The sequence below is a fragment of the Macaca thibetana genome, chromosome 4, assembly GCF_024542745.1.
Source record: "Macaca thibetana thibetana isolate TM-01 chromosome 4, ASM2454274v1, whole genome shotgun sequence".
In the NCBI taxonomy this organism is placed as follows: domain Eukaryota; kingdom Metazoa; phylum Chordata; class Mammalia; order Primates; family Cercopithecidae; genus Macaca; species Macaca thibetana.
Window position 1 is genome coordinate 138,129,009 of NC_065581.1, and position 17,205 is coordinate 138,146,213.

Below are 17,205 nucleotides of genomic sequence, written 5' to 3' on the forward strand. Positions count from 1 at the left end.
CACTTCTTATAAAATCTTGTTTTAATTGTTCTATTTATAGAGCGTGGGTGGCATGGTATGCTACATATAATGAGCAGAATTCTACGATGACTCTCAATGATCTATTTCTTTGTATTACTCCCAACCATTGAGTGTGGGTAAAACTGTGAATATGATATCACTTGCATGATTAGATTACTAATTTGTTGACTGATTAATCTCAAAATGGAAGTTATCCTCAATGAGCTTGACCTGATTAGATAAGCTCTTAAATAAGAAGTATCAGCAGATACATTCCTGCTGGCCTGGAAGAAAGCAAAGAGCTAGATTGTGCACTGTCGGTGGAAAGCACATGATAAAGAACTGCGGGTGGTCTCTAGAAACTCAGAATGGTCACCAGCCAATAGTCGGAAAGAAAATTGGGGCCCCAGTTTTACAACTGCAAGGGACCAAATTCTTCCCGTCACCTGAATGATCTTGAAAGAGAACACTGAGCTTTGAAGAAGAACGACAGTATGGCCAACACCTTGATTGCAGGTTTGTGAGACCCTGAACAGAGGATCCAGCTAAGCCGTGACCAGACTGCTGACCCACAGAGATGATTTAGCCTCTAAGTTTGTGGTAGTATTGTTAAGTAGCAATAGAAAATGAATATGAACACTTTCACATACACTATATTATTTATTATTATTATAATATAAGACTTACATTTGAGTTTAGGAAGGTTAAACAACTTGCTAAAGTTTATCCACCTAGTAAGTTACATAGAAGAATAGGGAGGCCAGGCACGGTCACTCATGTCTGTAATCCCATAAATTTGGAAGGCCAAGGTGGGAGAATCACTGGAGCCCAGAAGTTTAAGACAAGCCTGGGTAACACAGTGAGACACTCACTTCTAAAAAAAATATAAATATTAGCCAAGGTGGCATGTGCCTGTAGTCTCAGCTGCTCAGGAGGCTGAGGCAGGAGGAATTGCTTGAGCCTAGGAATTTGAGGCTGCAGTAAGTTATGACTGTGCCACTACACTGCAGCAGCCTGGGAGACAGAACAAGATCTTTCTACTAAAAATACAAAAAGAATGAAAGAAAAAGGAGAGTAGAGAGACTTTTATGAAGACCATATTACAGGTGGTATAACTGTGTTCTCATGTGGTCAAAGGATGGAATAGACCAAGAAGTGAGACTGCAAACACTTCCATAATGTGGTACCATTGCTTTGTATTCAGCTAACAGTGGTGACTGGATACTATAATTCTAACCAAAATATGATAACCTAGGCTGAAATTTTCAACTTTTAATTGCCTAGAAATCTCCATAGGTGCTTTTAAGCCTATGTCTTTCTACTCTTGGCTTTCTACATCTACTTTTCAGGTTCTTATTATTTTATTGGATACATTCTTATTGAACTCTCTCAAATACTATGTGGCATAAGGTATAATGGAAGGAAGGGAGGAAGAAAAGAAGAAAAGGAGAGGGAAGAGGAGATGGAGGGAGGGAAAGGAAGAGAGAATGAAAGTAAAGATGAAAGGAAGGAAAATAAGATAAACAGGAAGAAAAGAAGGCAAAAACTACATAATGATGCCTTAGAAGTGAGGGAGCTATGATTCAGAGAGGTTATGTGACTTGCCCCAAATCACTCAGTTTGCAGGCTATAAAGCATAGTTTTCAAGTCTTCTGACTTTAAAATTTATGCAGTTTTTCAGGCTGACATAAATTTTTGATTATCTTTATCCTGAGGCTTTCTATTTTTAAAGCAATGTGTGTATTTTGTTCAGGCAAATCACGAGGCAAGCACCTACTCCACCTACGCACAATGAGAGATGCACCAGTGCCCTTCTGTTACCAATTAGGCTTCATAGTAGATTTGGGTCTTTTTGCAATGCTAATAGGAAGAGGCTGATTGAAATAAAACATGATGGATTTAGATGAGCTCTACTCCACACATGCTCCAGAAATCACACTTTAACTTCAGGAAAAAACTGATGTCTTAAAAATTTAATGGCCTACAGAGCAACTAAGAAAAAACAATGCATTTTAGAAAGAAGAAAAAAGAATAAGCAGAAGGTAATAGAAAAAGAAGGAGGAGGAAAAGGAAAAGGAAGGTTATAAAACAAAAACTAAAGAAAAATAGAGTTTTCAAAAATAAACCTTAAAATCCACTCTGTTATTTTTATTGTACTTTTTCAAGTCTTAAACAGTCCATGTTTGGGACTCATTTATTATGGATGCAGTCTGAATTCTACTATTCTTTAGACCATATGGAATATCAGAGTATCTAGAATACACTGATCCATCCAACTTGTCATCACTATATTTCATAGTAAAATTTGATTGCTGGGTTCAGATTACTCTTTTCTCCAGGAATCAATATTTTTTTTTGAAGTTTTGATGTACACTAACAATTTCTGTTCATTGAGGAGGAAGGTTAAGCTTAAACAGAAATAATAAACCCTAAGACCTCACCAAAAGCCTTTCTATCACAGTTAATGGCCACTCCACCCTTTTAGTTGTTCAGACCAAAAAACATTGAAGTCATCCCTCATCCTTCTCTTTTGTTCACATCCTACTCATAACCTATGAGCAAATCTGGTAGCTTTATTTTCAAAATAGTTCCAGAATCTGACCTTCTATTACCAGTTCTACTGCATCCACTCTATTCAGTAATACCATCTTTATTCAACTGCTTCCTTTGCTCTTTGTCCCCTAAAGTTGATTTTCAACCTGGAGGCTAGAGTGATTCGGTTAAATATTAGTCCAATCATAGAATTCCTCTGCTCAAATTCTCTAATGGCTCCCCATCTACCTCAGAGCAAAATCTCAAACTCACTCAAGTGGCACCTCCCTAAAGTCTTCTCTGTCCACTCTATTTAAAATTGCCACAACATTTTGGGGTCTTATAACCACAAGCCTCTATCTTATTAATGACCAGCAGATGTAGGATGAAGTTTCTAATGGTGTGCAAAGTAAGAAGGCGCTAATTGGTTAAAAATCTGGGTGTTTGGGCTATTCAAAAATAATTGGATATATACACATTTGAGTTTGGTGCTGGCGGACTTTTGATTTAATGGGTTTCAGCCTGCAGTGATGAAATAAACAACCTAGAGACCAAGATACAGAGGCCGTCTTTGGCTCAGTTATATAATAGCCATTATGAGCACACTTTTGCCAGTCAGAAAGTCTCTTGGTCAAATTCTGGCTTTGCTACTTCTATTCATTATTTAATCTTGGGTATCAAATTATTCTGACCCCATTTATTTTTACTTTAAGGATTATTTTTAGCATTAATGTAAATGGCATATAAAAAGTTACTATACAGGGTAAGTACTGGATAATTTTGTTTAAAGTAATGGCAAACAATGGGGAAAATTTTTGATTGGGTGGATACCTGGCAGCAGTGGGATGATGAGTATTGCTCCAGTGGCTTTTAGCAGATACAAGGAGGAGGCTTTTGTAGAAAACTACACAGAGAGCCAAACTTGAAACAGTAATCATAGAATAATAATAACAAAAGAGTGGATTTAAGGATTATTGAGGGAAAAACATAATAGGACTCAGTCAATAGATTGAATGCAATTTTTGGCTTGAGAAAACGGCTGGGAAGTAGTACTGTTTGCCAACATAGGAAAAACAGGAGATGAGCAAATTTCAAGGTACGAAAGAGATGGTGAGTTCAATTTAGGATATAATATGTTTGAAATGTGATATGACATTCAAGTCAAGAAGTAAGTTAGATGTTGGACTATTAAGGTTACTGGTAGTTAAAATCCTATAAATGAATGAGATTTTCTTTATGAAAGACAGAAGAGGCCTGACACAGTGGTTCATGCCTGTAATCTCAGCGCTTTGGGAGGCTGAGCTGGGCAGATCACCTGAGGCTAGGAGTTCAAGACCAGCCTGGCCAACATGGCAAAACCCATCTCTACTAAAAATACAAAAAATTAGCTGGGTATAGTGGCAGGCACCTGTAGTCTCAGCTACTTGGGAGGTTGAGGCAGGAGAATTGCTTGAACCCAGAAGGCAGAGGCTGCAGTGAGCTGAGATCATGCCATTGCACTCCAGCTTGGGCAACAAGAGGGAAACTCCATCCCCCATGCTCCCCTGCCCCCCCAGAAAAAGAAAGAAGAAGAGGAAAATCAAGAGTAGATGATGGCTTAACAGTCATAGGAGGAAAGAATTTCAATAAAGATGACAAGCAACATCATGAATAGAAGAAAGGTCATGTAAGGTAAGGACTGAAACATGCTTGTTGTTTTTAGTAATTACAAAGACATTTGCAAGATTGAATTTACTGTAGTAGAGATAGAAAAACACAGATATGGTGGTTGACACAGTCCAAGGAAATGGAGTCATGGAGGTAAGTATATTCTGCTCTTTGGAGAAACATGGTTCTAAGGTGAATGAAAAACTAAGGTGTTCACTAGAAGGAAACAGAGCGACAAAATAGGATATGCTGAAAGAAAAAGAGAAGTTGAAATACAGAAGAGAAGAGATACACGCAATGTAAGGTTCCCAAAGAAATGAGAAGATGTGATTCAAAGAACAGATGGTAGATTTAACATTTGAAATGTAGGACAACAATTTAGCTAAAATAGAAAGGGAAGAGGTAAGGCTGACTCTGACTATATTTACACTTGTTTGTGTTGTGGGGAGAGAAAGGAAGTGGAGAACGTTCTTGCAAGATGATCTGTATTTTCTCTCTAAAGCAGAGTTCGTTTGCTGAGAATGATGGAGGAAATCAGGTTAACGAAAGTTTGAAAATATTATTGTGGTGAATGGGAGAGGAAGTGGATTAGGGATAGTTAGAAGTTTTACTGTGTAGTGTTAATAGCCCAACTGATGTGGGAGACCGTAAATTTGTAGTGGCATCAATCCATGTGGTTGTGGAATTTATTTTCAGCAGTGCTTGGCAGCCAGATATGTGACTGGAAAGGGAGTGACTGGTTGATCCAGGGTTTGAGTTTTGCTAATTAGGTGCAGAAGAAGGACAAAAGGCAAGGGAACTGATGGTAATGGCAAGAGAGATTTCTAAGTAAAATGTCATGAGCTTTATGGGGATTAAGGTTGGTAGCCATCACTTAATGTCTACTTTTAGCATGGAACAACGTTATGTTTTACAGAATTTATCTCTAATTCTCACATCAAATATGTAAGGTGGGTATTCCTACTCCCATTTACAAGTGAGGAAAATGAAGCCCAGCTGAAAAATTTAGTGAAGCCGGGTGGAGGATGAGAGATTAAGTAAAACGGAAGGGCCAAGATGTCCTTAAAGAGATTGAAGGATATTATCAGTATTATCAGTGGACCAAAAAGTTGAGGAAGCAGAAAGCACATGAGATTGTGGACAGAGTGTGGTAACCAAGAAGTTAGAAATCTGGAGCTAGATGAATTGGGATATGATATGGACTAGGGTGTCCAGGCAGAGATATATAAAGAGTAAGGTTGGAGTGTTGGATATACTGTCCACACAGAAGTGGCAGTTGTCCAAGATTAGTATAGATAGGAGTGAAAGTGGATTGATCTGTTCAAGTAATTGATGAGTCTATCAGGAGTGGTAGAAGTAAAAAAGTGGTAATGGTACAGTAAGTGTAAGGCATGATTTTGCCAGATGTTCTGACCTTTAAGAGAAGTTAAGGTTTAGAAACAGTAACATGAAGTCCCATTCTTTTTTTTTTTTTTGTCACAGAGTCTCACTCTGCCGCCAGGCTGGAGTGCAGTGTCACGATCTTGGCTCACTACAATCTTCGCCTCCTGGATTCAAGCGATTCCCCTGCCTCAGCGTCCCAAGTAGCTGGGAATACAGGCGTGCATCACCACATCTGGCTAATTTTTTTGTGTGTTTTAGTAGAGATGAGGTTTTCCCATGTTGGCCAGGAAGGTGTCAATCTCCTGACCTAGTGGTCCGCCTGCCTCGGCCTCCCAAAGTGTTGGGATTACAGGCATGAGCCGCTGCGCCTGGCCAAAGTCCCATTCTTTTGGCTCTTCTTCCTTCATGTACATCTTTCTCATTCTTGGTCATTCCCCCCACCCCGAATTCTATGCTTTTCCTATTTATTTTGTGCTGCCTCAAGTCTGATTTAGCCATTTCTCACATCCATCTCTCTATCCATACCTAGAATCCAACAGGTAACTCTTCTAAATTGAGCTGTCTATTTCTTTCATTTAGTGGACATTTGAATAATTCCCTTAAAAACAGGAGTGGCCTTGAAAAATCCCACCTCATGTGTTGGAATTCCCTGGACTTACACTTCCTGATAGAGCTCATGGGTGAATTTGAACAGGCTGTGGTTTGAAGACATGAATGAATGGCCATTTTCAAGGCCCCAACTCAGTGTTATGGAGATTTTATTATGGTGCCTTTGAAGAAATTCTAGCCCAAGAATGCAGATGCTTAGATTAGCTTGTTCCCAGGACCTGACTTTGGGGGGTAGGGGCCGGAGTAGCAGCAGTTCCTGGGAATGGTGGGTTGTCCACAGCACCATTGCTTCCTTAGCTCCTTTGGGCACCATTATCAGCTTCTTAGCTCTTGGTAAGTTTGTGATCCAATAAAACCTCTGAGGGTTGACTTTTTCCATACCCAACTGCCATTAATTTCCTTGTACCATGTTTTTTGTTGTATTATAATGTAGGCCTATTCTTTCTTTTTTTACTGATTTTATCATTTTGGCCCAGCCTATCATTACACCTGCTATTTTACAGTTTTGAATTTCTCCTCCAAAGTATCAGTTATTTCCAACAGCATTGTTTTTTTTTTTTTTTCAAATTCAAGTAGGAATGATTTCTTTAGCTTAATCTAAGCTATTGAGATGAGGCTAACAGGGCAAGATGAAGGACAAAGAGATTGACATAGATAATTTTATCAATGCTTCTTACATAGGGATGTTCAATCAGATATGGAGCCATCTAATTGTAGCTGCTTCTCTAAATCTTATATATAAATATATACAGAGAAGTTCCATCAAATCTCTTATTTAATTAAATACACATTCTGTAAAACTTCCATAATCGATTATTTTAAAAACTCTAAAAACAAACAAACTAAACCACAATAGAAAAATGGGATTAGTAAGGCAGAGAGCATGATGGAGAGGGGTTGTGATTCCATGTGTCCTGTCGTTTTCTCTGATGGTAAAGGCTGGTACTCTAGCTTCTTATCAATAGTTTAACATTATTTTTAGAATTTTATCAGATATCAACACACAACTTTAATGTAGTCTTCAAAATCCACAATTGTTTCTCAGGGCAAGCCCTGTTATTTAGGCAAAAAGGAAATATGTTTTGAAAATAAACAAATTTTTAAAAATGAACAGTTTTGGAGGGGTGCTGAAACATAATTGATTTTTTTCAAAAGGATTTACAATAGACGTAAGATAATTTCCTTTATTTTCTGGCCTTATATAATAAATTTTATGATTTAGACTCTAACTTGAAAGCAAGCATTTCTCTTTTGTTGGCTTGGGAGAAGTTGTGAAGATGTGTGATTTTTTTTTACAGATCATCTGAGTTTCTATAGGGTAGAAACTAGAATTCTATATTTAGTATTGGATCCATACGATAACCATTACATTAGGTTTCTATTTTTAAGGATTAAATAATAAGTTAATGGAAACAATATAGCCCTAATTTTGCTGAATATGCTAAGCACAAGATGTGTTATATCAGCAACTGAATACATTAATAAAAAAATCTCATTTTTAATTGAATAGCTGAAATGATGCCAATATGTGAAAGAGTTATAAACTGTTACAAAAAATAACTGCTTGCATTAAACAGGATTGCATATAGTAGACTGCTGCTGCATGTATTTGAAAAAAGAAATGCAAATATGGAACATATATATGTATTTAATTAAATAAAATATAAGTAACAGGTTTAAATTTTTTAAGGGAAATTTTTCTACTAGGCAGTGATGTCAACCTGAGCTATTTTTTTCTTGTCGATGATTTATATTCATGATTCAAATATTGGCTTACAACTTGATCAAGGGGGAGATAAGGCATCCTTAAATTGATATTAATAATATTATCAGACTTCGTATTTTACAGCATTTTACATTTTAAAATGTTTCTGACATCTACTTTTATTTGTAATTTATTTACAAAATAATGTACAAAAAGTAGAAAGTAATATAGTATACATGAGTTTGGGGCACAGAGTTGAATAGGGAATATTGCATAAAAGTTGAGAAATTTGACTTAGGTGTTAAGGAGGGCAGCAACCAAGATTGATTTTACATGAAAGAAAATCAGTTAAGATGAAGTAGCATTACCAAATGCATTTATATAGAAAAGGAGAAAGAGAAATAAAGGAGAAGGCAAAAAAATATCTTACTGAGAATTATGAAGTGATATGGGGAATCAAGAGAGAAAGTTGGAAAGATGTATTGGAGAAAACAAGTGTGAATGGAAATGCTGTTAAAATTGACATTTATCCCTCATACTTAATATTTATAGTTGGACTTTTAGTTTTATCACAGGTTTGGATAATTCTACTCTTTGTTAAGTTAGAACATTTACTTCTTTTTCTCCTTTGCCTCAATAAGTTAATGGCTGTAGTCTAATTTCTTCATAAAGCAGACCCAAATAAAATATATGTTGACTCTCTGTAGGCTCTACCTTGAGTTTCCTTCTTACCCACAGATGGAAGAGCTTCTCTATTGAGTTGCCTACATTCCGCATCTTCAATTCCCTACCTCTCATTCTTTCTTGGCACACTGAGACCTGGATTCTGTCCTCAGAACTTTGTTGAAATAAGTTCTAAAAGAACACCATATTGGCAAGTCCTGGGGACACCTGCAAGTCTTCAGATTGATTGATTTTGTTGCAATATTTGATATGATCATGCCCCATAATGTTTCTGTAACACTGCTTTCTTTATTCTTGACCTGTTTACCTCTGAGTCCATCTTTCTCAGTTTCCTTCATAACTCCCTGTTCCTCTACTCATGCTTTAAATATTGCTAATTGTATTCAATCTTATTTTCTTCTCTTTCACTGAATTCTCCTTAGGCTCACTCACATATGCCTTCTGATTTATTTATTAGACAATTACTTCTAAATCAATATCTCTACCTTTCATACAGTTTAGCCCAGGGACAGACCTATAATATTCCAGACTCCTAGGAGATTATCTCCATTGAATATCTGTCACACACCTCAATCTCAACAAAGCAAATAAGCAATTCCACTCTCAGCTGTGGATGATTCTCTGATTAATGACACTGCTTGCCCAGGGAGACATGGGACTCACTTTGCTCCCCTGCTTCTTGCTATTGGTTACATGTTTCATGGCTTCTACCTTCAAATGATCTCTGGTGTCTATCCCCTCTTCCCCTTCATCTTTTTCTGCATTAATTCAGGCTCTTTTTATTTTGAAGTTGACTATGCAATTTTATACTCCTATACTTAAAACTGTTACTCATCTGAGTGTTCTTCATTCTTAAAAATCCATCTTTTCATTGCCACCAAAGGCAACTTTTAAGGCAAATAGAATTATCTCATTGTTCCTCATAAAACCCTTGATAGACTCATCACTGTTTTCAAGATAAAGTATAGACTCTTTCGCATAACATATTAGGCCATTTATCATCTGTCTCCTAGTCACACCTCCCAAATCTCTTGCCAGACAACACAGAAACTACTTGTAATTCCCGAAACTGCATATTCTCATTTATGCCAGGCTTTTCTCATGGCCTGTGATAACCAACCTGACATTCATTTCCTATTTTGTTTCACTGCCAAAGAAGTGCTCATGATTGACGAATTAGCTCACGTTACTAAACACTCATCCTCTCCTGCTCCTGCATCCAAGCCTGAGTTAGGGCTCATTCCTCTTGACCTCCACACCAGGAGGCACAGGCTTGGGTAAAATACACTCATAGCATTTGGGTATCTTATGTGTTTCTTCTAGTAGGAAAGTTCAAAGACAAGAATTTTGTTTTGTGGATTTCTATTAGCAGTATCAAACATGTTGCCTGGTAAACAGTAGAAATACTGTAAATACCTATTGATTAAATTAAATATTATAGAAAGATGGGTTATTGAAGGAAATACATGTGTGTTTTCATGAGTGCATTTATATATATTTACATATAAGAAAATATCTATATTTCTGTTTCAGAGTGACTTGGAAATTCTATTTTAAGTAAAGCACATACATTTTAATTAGTAGCAGTTTACTGGGAACCCACTATGTACTTGGCATGCCAGTTTCCTTTAATCTTCACAACTCCATACAGTCCGTAAAAAATATTATGTTTATTTTATATATGAATATATGGAGAATCAAATAACTTAAATTATTTTTCCAAGAGTGCACAGTCAATAATAAAGAGATTTAAATGCAAGTCTTTCTATCTGCAAAGCCTAAAATAGACAGAACTTTTAAAATTTTTCTTTGTTGAATTATTGTTTGTTGAAAGAGAGGACATACTAATCATGGAAGCCAAAGATGATTCTTTCATATTTATTACAACTTGTAGGTTGGGTAAATTTGATCTTACTTTCAACCTTTGCAGTATCTGATGAAAGAGGGTCTGGAATTTAGAATATCCTTTATGTAGCCTGCCTACAACTAGCATTTTGGCTAATCAAAATAAGAAAAAAAGGAATGTTTAGTAAAATGCCTGTTATTTTCAAAAGGGCATTTTTTTTAAAAAGGAAAGCTGAATTCCTCATTTTGCTGGTATAGTTTAGGCCATGAAAGAAACACAATAAATGTGTGCTATCAGGAGCAGACTGTGAGCAGATGAAACTGTCTCAGACATAGCTCAGCAGTTTTCCTCTGCCAGACATTACTTCCTATGGAAAGAGAGACAAGTATACTTTTAGAAAACACTTATATGAGATTAAATATCCTTACATATTTATTTGACTAAATGGAAGGCATTTACTATTCTACTGATAGTTAACAAGCTTATTTCATTTTATAAAAAATAAAGATTTACACATGGGGAACAAAAAATAAGTTAGGGTATACATATTTGGAATAATTTATTTTGCTATTATTAGTAGTAGTTATTGTAAATTAGGTATAATGATTTTTAGGAGGTATTATAATTTACTCATAAGTTACATATATTTCTTTCCTTTTATTGTTTTGAGATGGAGTTTCGCTCTTGTTGCCCAGGCTGGAGAGCAATGGTGCAATCTCGACTCACTTCAACCTCCACCTCCTGGGTTCAAGCGCTTCTCCTGCCTCGGCCTCCTGAGTAGCTGGGGTTACAGGTGTGTGCCACCACACTTAGCTAATTTTTTGTATTTTTGGTAGAGACGGGGTTTCACCACATTGGCCAGGCTGGTCTGGAACTCCTGTTCTTAGGTGATCCACCCACCTCAGCCTCCCAAAGTGCTGGGATTACAGGCATGAGCCACGGCACCTGGCTGTAAGCTACATATATTTCTAAGGGTTTTTTTTTTTTTTCTTGGCATTGGAATACAATGCTTACTATGTCATCTCCAAAAATCTTATCAGAGCATTACACAAAATAAGAGAAGTAATTCCTAGGGCAATTATCTACATGATAACATTATAGTAAAATTTACTAGGAGCAACTCAAGCATTTGAGGTAATGATTTTGTACAGGTAGACAGCTGGACCAGTTGCTGTTGGCCTACGGTAAATGTTAATTGAATGGGATAACTACACATAAGTTGGATGCCGATAGGAAGTGCATGAAACATGGTCTCTACCATTGCAGTGAGAAACAATGGTTGAATGCCATAATCATTATAATACACTCTTACAATGGAAGCATTATGTTTTTCTGGTATATTATATTGGAGAAACTGGTTTCCCAAGACAGAAAGAAAGAAGATTTTTATCTAACAGGACAATAATAATTAGACCTAAATATAAACCATTTTCATATCTAAATTAACTGCTTGGTAACTGAGTGCTAGTTTCATATAACAGAAAACAAGGGAATTAAAATATAACTAAGAAGATTAGCCCAACTTGCAAAAAGACATTATGGACAGACAGTATTACATTCTTTGGATTTTAAAGTAAAATCAGTAAGTCTTTGATTTGTTTTTGGTTAATAATGGAAAGCATTTTCCAAACTAAAAGAAAATGAAATTAATACTTTACTAATGGTGCTAAGAAAAGCTAGCACACCCTCTCATCCCACTCCAAGCAAATCTTTGCCTCCGGATGTTATTTTGTATTTATTTTGCAATGTTTATTATGGCAGTCCAAGATGTTTATGTCTTAAAGAGACATTGGTCAGTTTATTTACGGAGAGACAGCTTCTTGAAGTGAAGGCAGTTTACTCTGGATTTGGGTTAAGCTACATAGCACTAGAGAGAATGAGTGTGGCTGGTTTCCTCTTGTGTGTTCTCTCATTATATCTTTAATTTCTTTTCATTACAAGCACTTTCTCTCTCTCTCTCTCTCTCTCTCTTTTTTAATCCTGTAAGGTTTCATATGATTTGTCCTGTGAGAAATAGTTGAGTTTTTCTGAGCAGTTACCCTGTACAGGAAATGAAAGAAACAAAAGGCAGAATGGGTGGCAGGGCCTTGGCCCCTTGCTTACCACCTTTGCCTCCTGTCAAAGGTGACGCCGAAATAGCTGGAGAACTTCTCAAGGCACTCAGGATAGAGAGCAGTCTGTTGTATTTGACAGAATCACTGATACTTCTCAAAGAAGGCTTAGGATTGACTAGCGAGAGAGAAGGGAGGCAGTAGTTGCTTGTGTTTGTGCAGTAGGGCTGGACCAAGGATTTTGAAAGATTCTGTCATTCCTTTTTTTTAATGTATTGCCAACTAACACAGAATTAAACTGTAAAACCAGCATAAGAAAGTTCAACCAAGTTCTCACTTTTCTCATTATGACTATTTCAATGCCATTTCAGTAATATTGAATAACATTTATTTGAAATATTGCTTCATAATATAAAAACAATATTTTAAAAATTGTTTTTTCTTACCTCTGCTTTGTTGAGTTCATCAGAGTGTACTAACACTCTGATGGGAAATCCAGTTTACGGAAGTGCAAGAACATGACAAAAGAGAAGCTGGCAATGTGATATCTGGTGAAGGCTGGAGAAGGGCTGAGGATATGTTTTGGTTAGGACTGGTGTGGCGTCTTCATATCCGCAATGTAGTATTTTGCAGGAAGAGTGAAGCTTCATCTTGCAAATTAGAATATATAGGGCATTCCACTTTTAATTATTTTCCTCCACTTTAGTATTATTTTTCTTCCCATGCTTTAAGGAGTGATTTGGGCATACATTTGTTTTCTGAAGTATTCTCAATACACTTTTAACTTAATATTCAAGTCTTGTATGTTTCAAGTGATACAAGGGAAAAGCAGGACCATCTGCCGCTTTTTCTTTGTGGATCTGAAATAATCTTACACCTCTTAAAGAGACTTTTTGTAAACACTGCCTGTGGCTAGTCCTTATAATTGGCTACTTCTCCAGTTAAAATGATCCTCAAAGGTATAGTTTAATTTATTCAATTTGAGTCATTTGAAAATAATGACTAAATACTGCTTGAGTGGCAGATCAAGACATTAATTTTGCTAACCAGTTCAGTAGTTCAGTTATGATTGTTGTTACAGATAAAGAAGTTTTCTTTCAAATTGATAATTAAATCACTCAATCTTTGTGAAGCTATACTTAGATAACCATCTGTATTTCACATTTTCTGGAACTTTTTTGGTATCAAAACATACAAAGTTACATAACTATAAAAGCACTAATATGTTTTCATATCATTTTTACAGAATGGAAAACATCAACATTTATTGTGGATGCTAGGCTTAGTATATCAGTTATTACAAAATAACACAAGGCCTTGAACCTCCATCTAGAAACCTGATAGAAAATTTTAGGAGAATGTTTTGTTACCTATACATATGAAGGTTCTCTAATCTGGTAACTGTACTGGTACAGCAAAGCACTGTTGCTAATTTCCTAATGGTGGACTTGATAGGTTGATTGATTATTTATTTATTTAAAAGATACTTTATTAATGGATGGAAAGGGCATCTGCTATTTTCATGTTCCATGTTTTATATTCCTGTCCCAAAGTGACTACATTAAACCTGAAACAAGTGATTTTTTTTTTACACAGTCATTTCTCTTTAAGCTTATTAATTTCTAATTATACTTTGCTTGTCAATATGGTGTTAATTTATCCATTATCTAATTGACTGGTTTCTTTTGGGGTGAAAGGGGTAGAGGCAAGGAAACTGATATAGGCCCTGAATTTCAAATTGCTTAGGCCTGCAAGGATGTTTATGGCCAATCTATTTTGACAATTGTGGAAAGGATAATTCTCATAATAAATTTGAGAATTCTAGAGATACTAGAACAGCACATTCTAATGATCTCTTCTGTTCTATAAATAATACCATTTTGGATTTAATTGGATCATCTGGATATTCAAATAAAACTCTATTCTCTTGACCTTTCACATGTACATATTAAACTATCCTTTAAATATTCCACAGTTAACAAGTGGAAATATTGGTTTACCACAATAATTCATTTCCCCCGCCCCCCTCCTACCCTGAAACTCCAACATTAAAAGAAGACTGGTAATCAGGAAAGCTAGAACTGATTTGCATGAAACTGACTCACTTTCCTAAATTGACTCTGCATGTCTATGTCTTTTTTGGAATCATAAATTATTCTCACTGCTGGTTTGGATAAAACTAAAATCTATTTTCCTGTACCATTTGGTGTGTTCATAAAGTGAGTCATAATCATTTTTTTACTATGGGAAAAAGATCAGTAAGGGTGAACTTAGTGATAAATAGGACCTTCTTCTAAATAGTTACCACATGAGGAAAATCCCTTGTATGTGAAACACGAAGTGTTTTTATTTTTGTTTTCTAGTTTATTTTTATTGTTATTAAACTTCTTTTAAGAAGTATAAATGGGGCTGGGCGCAGTGGCTCACGCCTGTAATTCCAGCACTTTGGGAGGCCGAGGAGGGCGGATCACGAGGTCAGGAGATCGAGACCATCCTGGATAACACGGTGAAACCCCGTTCTCTACTAAAAATGCAAAAAATTAGCCGGGCGAGGTGGCGGGCGCCTGTAGTCCCAGCTACTCGGGAGGCTGAGGCAGGAGAATGGCGTGAACCCGGGAGGCGGAGCTTGCAGTGAACTGAGATCGCGCCACTGCACTCCAGCCTGGGAGACAGAGCGAGACTCCATCTCAAAAAAAAAAAAAAAAAAAAAAAAAAAGAAAAAAAAAAGAAGTGTAAATAATAGTCTTTCCATAGCTCTATATTTAGAGGAGTTTATTAAATTATGTCTTCTCCAGTTTATTCCTAGGTTAAATTTTACATAATTAGGTAGGGTTTATTTTCTTTCCCAAACTAGTCAATCAAAAAACATAAATAAGCGAAATGTAGAACGGAAGTAGGGAAGAAAGTCAAAAGGATGGAACGACTGCTGTCAGGGACAGCACAGTGCCTCGGGGCATGGCATTCATTTTTGGCATGTGGAGGGGCAGTATATGTCATGAGTAGCTGTAAGGATGAAAATAAGGGTCCCTTTCTTTTTGGGATCAGAATTCTTTTTACTTTTTTTCAGATCTTGAGATCATCATAGCCAGATAGTTGACTGAGTTTTCACTGAATTTTCTACCTCTTGGGAGATTGGGACCAACCTGAAATGTGCGTGTTCTGGGGAGACTGTATGTGGAAGCGTTAACTGACTCAGAAATGTCTCCAGTTCAAGATTCAACATTTAGTGATAGTTTATTTTATTGTATTTGGGTATCACACAGTGTACAAAGTAAAGTCGCACCTCTAGTTCTGTGTTTAATATAGCTCCATTGCCAGCAGCTACAGAAAAAAAAAAATGCAGATATACTAGAAGGAAGTAAAGTATGTCCTCACTCCCTTCTAGTAAGGAAGGGCTACATTGTTGCATTCTCAAATATATAGTCTCATCACATACTTCTATTGACTCCTTTTGGGGAAGAATATAGATAATTTCCTCTAAGACCGAAATCTCCAGTGTGGGCAGCAGTGTGAGCAATGGGGAAAGGAATGTCAAACTGTTGGTGTAGCTAGGGACTGGCTAGCAACAGTCGTAGCTTATATATTTATTGTGCTTTACAATCTCAAAGCACTTAAAATGCATTTGATTATTTTAGATTTTAGTATAAAGGTAGATTCCTCTTTAAAATGTTTAAGACGTTGTTACATTTGTTGAAAAAATCTGGCTCTTGCTTGAAATTCATTTGTGATAGAAATTTGGAGCAGCTAAAATAGTAACTGATGCTAATAGTACAAAAGTGAATACTTCGATTAAATCTCAGCCAGAACACTTTGGTAAAGTTATTATTTAACCTTGTTTAAAAACTTTTCTAATATGTATCTGCCAGTTTTCTTTTTAAAAATAAAACTTAATCTTTTGTAGGTGATTCAATATATTGGATTGCCTTGACATCATATTGAACAACAATTTTCATTGCACACAGCTATAGATATAGAAGTGTAACTGTAACAGTTTACAAACTGTTTATATGTCAGATTATTTTGTGGTCATGTAATTATGTCTTTTGAAATTATTATATAGCCAATTTTCCAATTAATGAAATACTTCCACTAGTTGGAGTTGTGTTACCACTGTATTTTAAGGACTATGAATAAAAATGATAACTATTTTTGCTTTCTTGCCTCCCCCCTCCCTCTGTCTCTCCTATGTTTCTTCCTCCCTTTCTTTGTTTCTTCTTTCATTTTTTGTGCCTGTGTATGTGATGGATATGTTAGCCTCAGAATTACTTGAGAGCCAGTATGGGCAAGAAAAGGTGTGTGGCAATTAAAATCCTGATATTGAATGTCTGAAAGTAGCTGGGAGAAAATGAAGTATCTTCTGAAGAAAGTTGTTTTGGTAGTTCCAACAGTGAAGAAGATCCGTTGCTATTTCTTCCTGAATCATTGTAATTCTGAACAAGGACTGAGGGGAAAGATGATCGTGCTGGTAAATACCCTGCTTATACCAGAAAAGAACTGAATTGAGGGCTGCTCCACGCACATAAAGGGCTGTAACAATCAAAGGCTTCCCGAGGAGCCAGACTTGCTGTTCTCTTTCTGAACTTTGGTCCTTTTCTGATAGTACATATTTCCCATTTCTCCTTTTTATTCCTCTTGCCTATCAATGCACTTGCGTCCCCCAATACACTGTTCCCCGCAAACCCCACATCCAGCCAGCCCATAGTCTTCTTACAGCTCTCTCTCTCTCTCACCATCGCACCCCGCCCCCC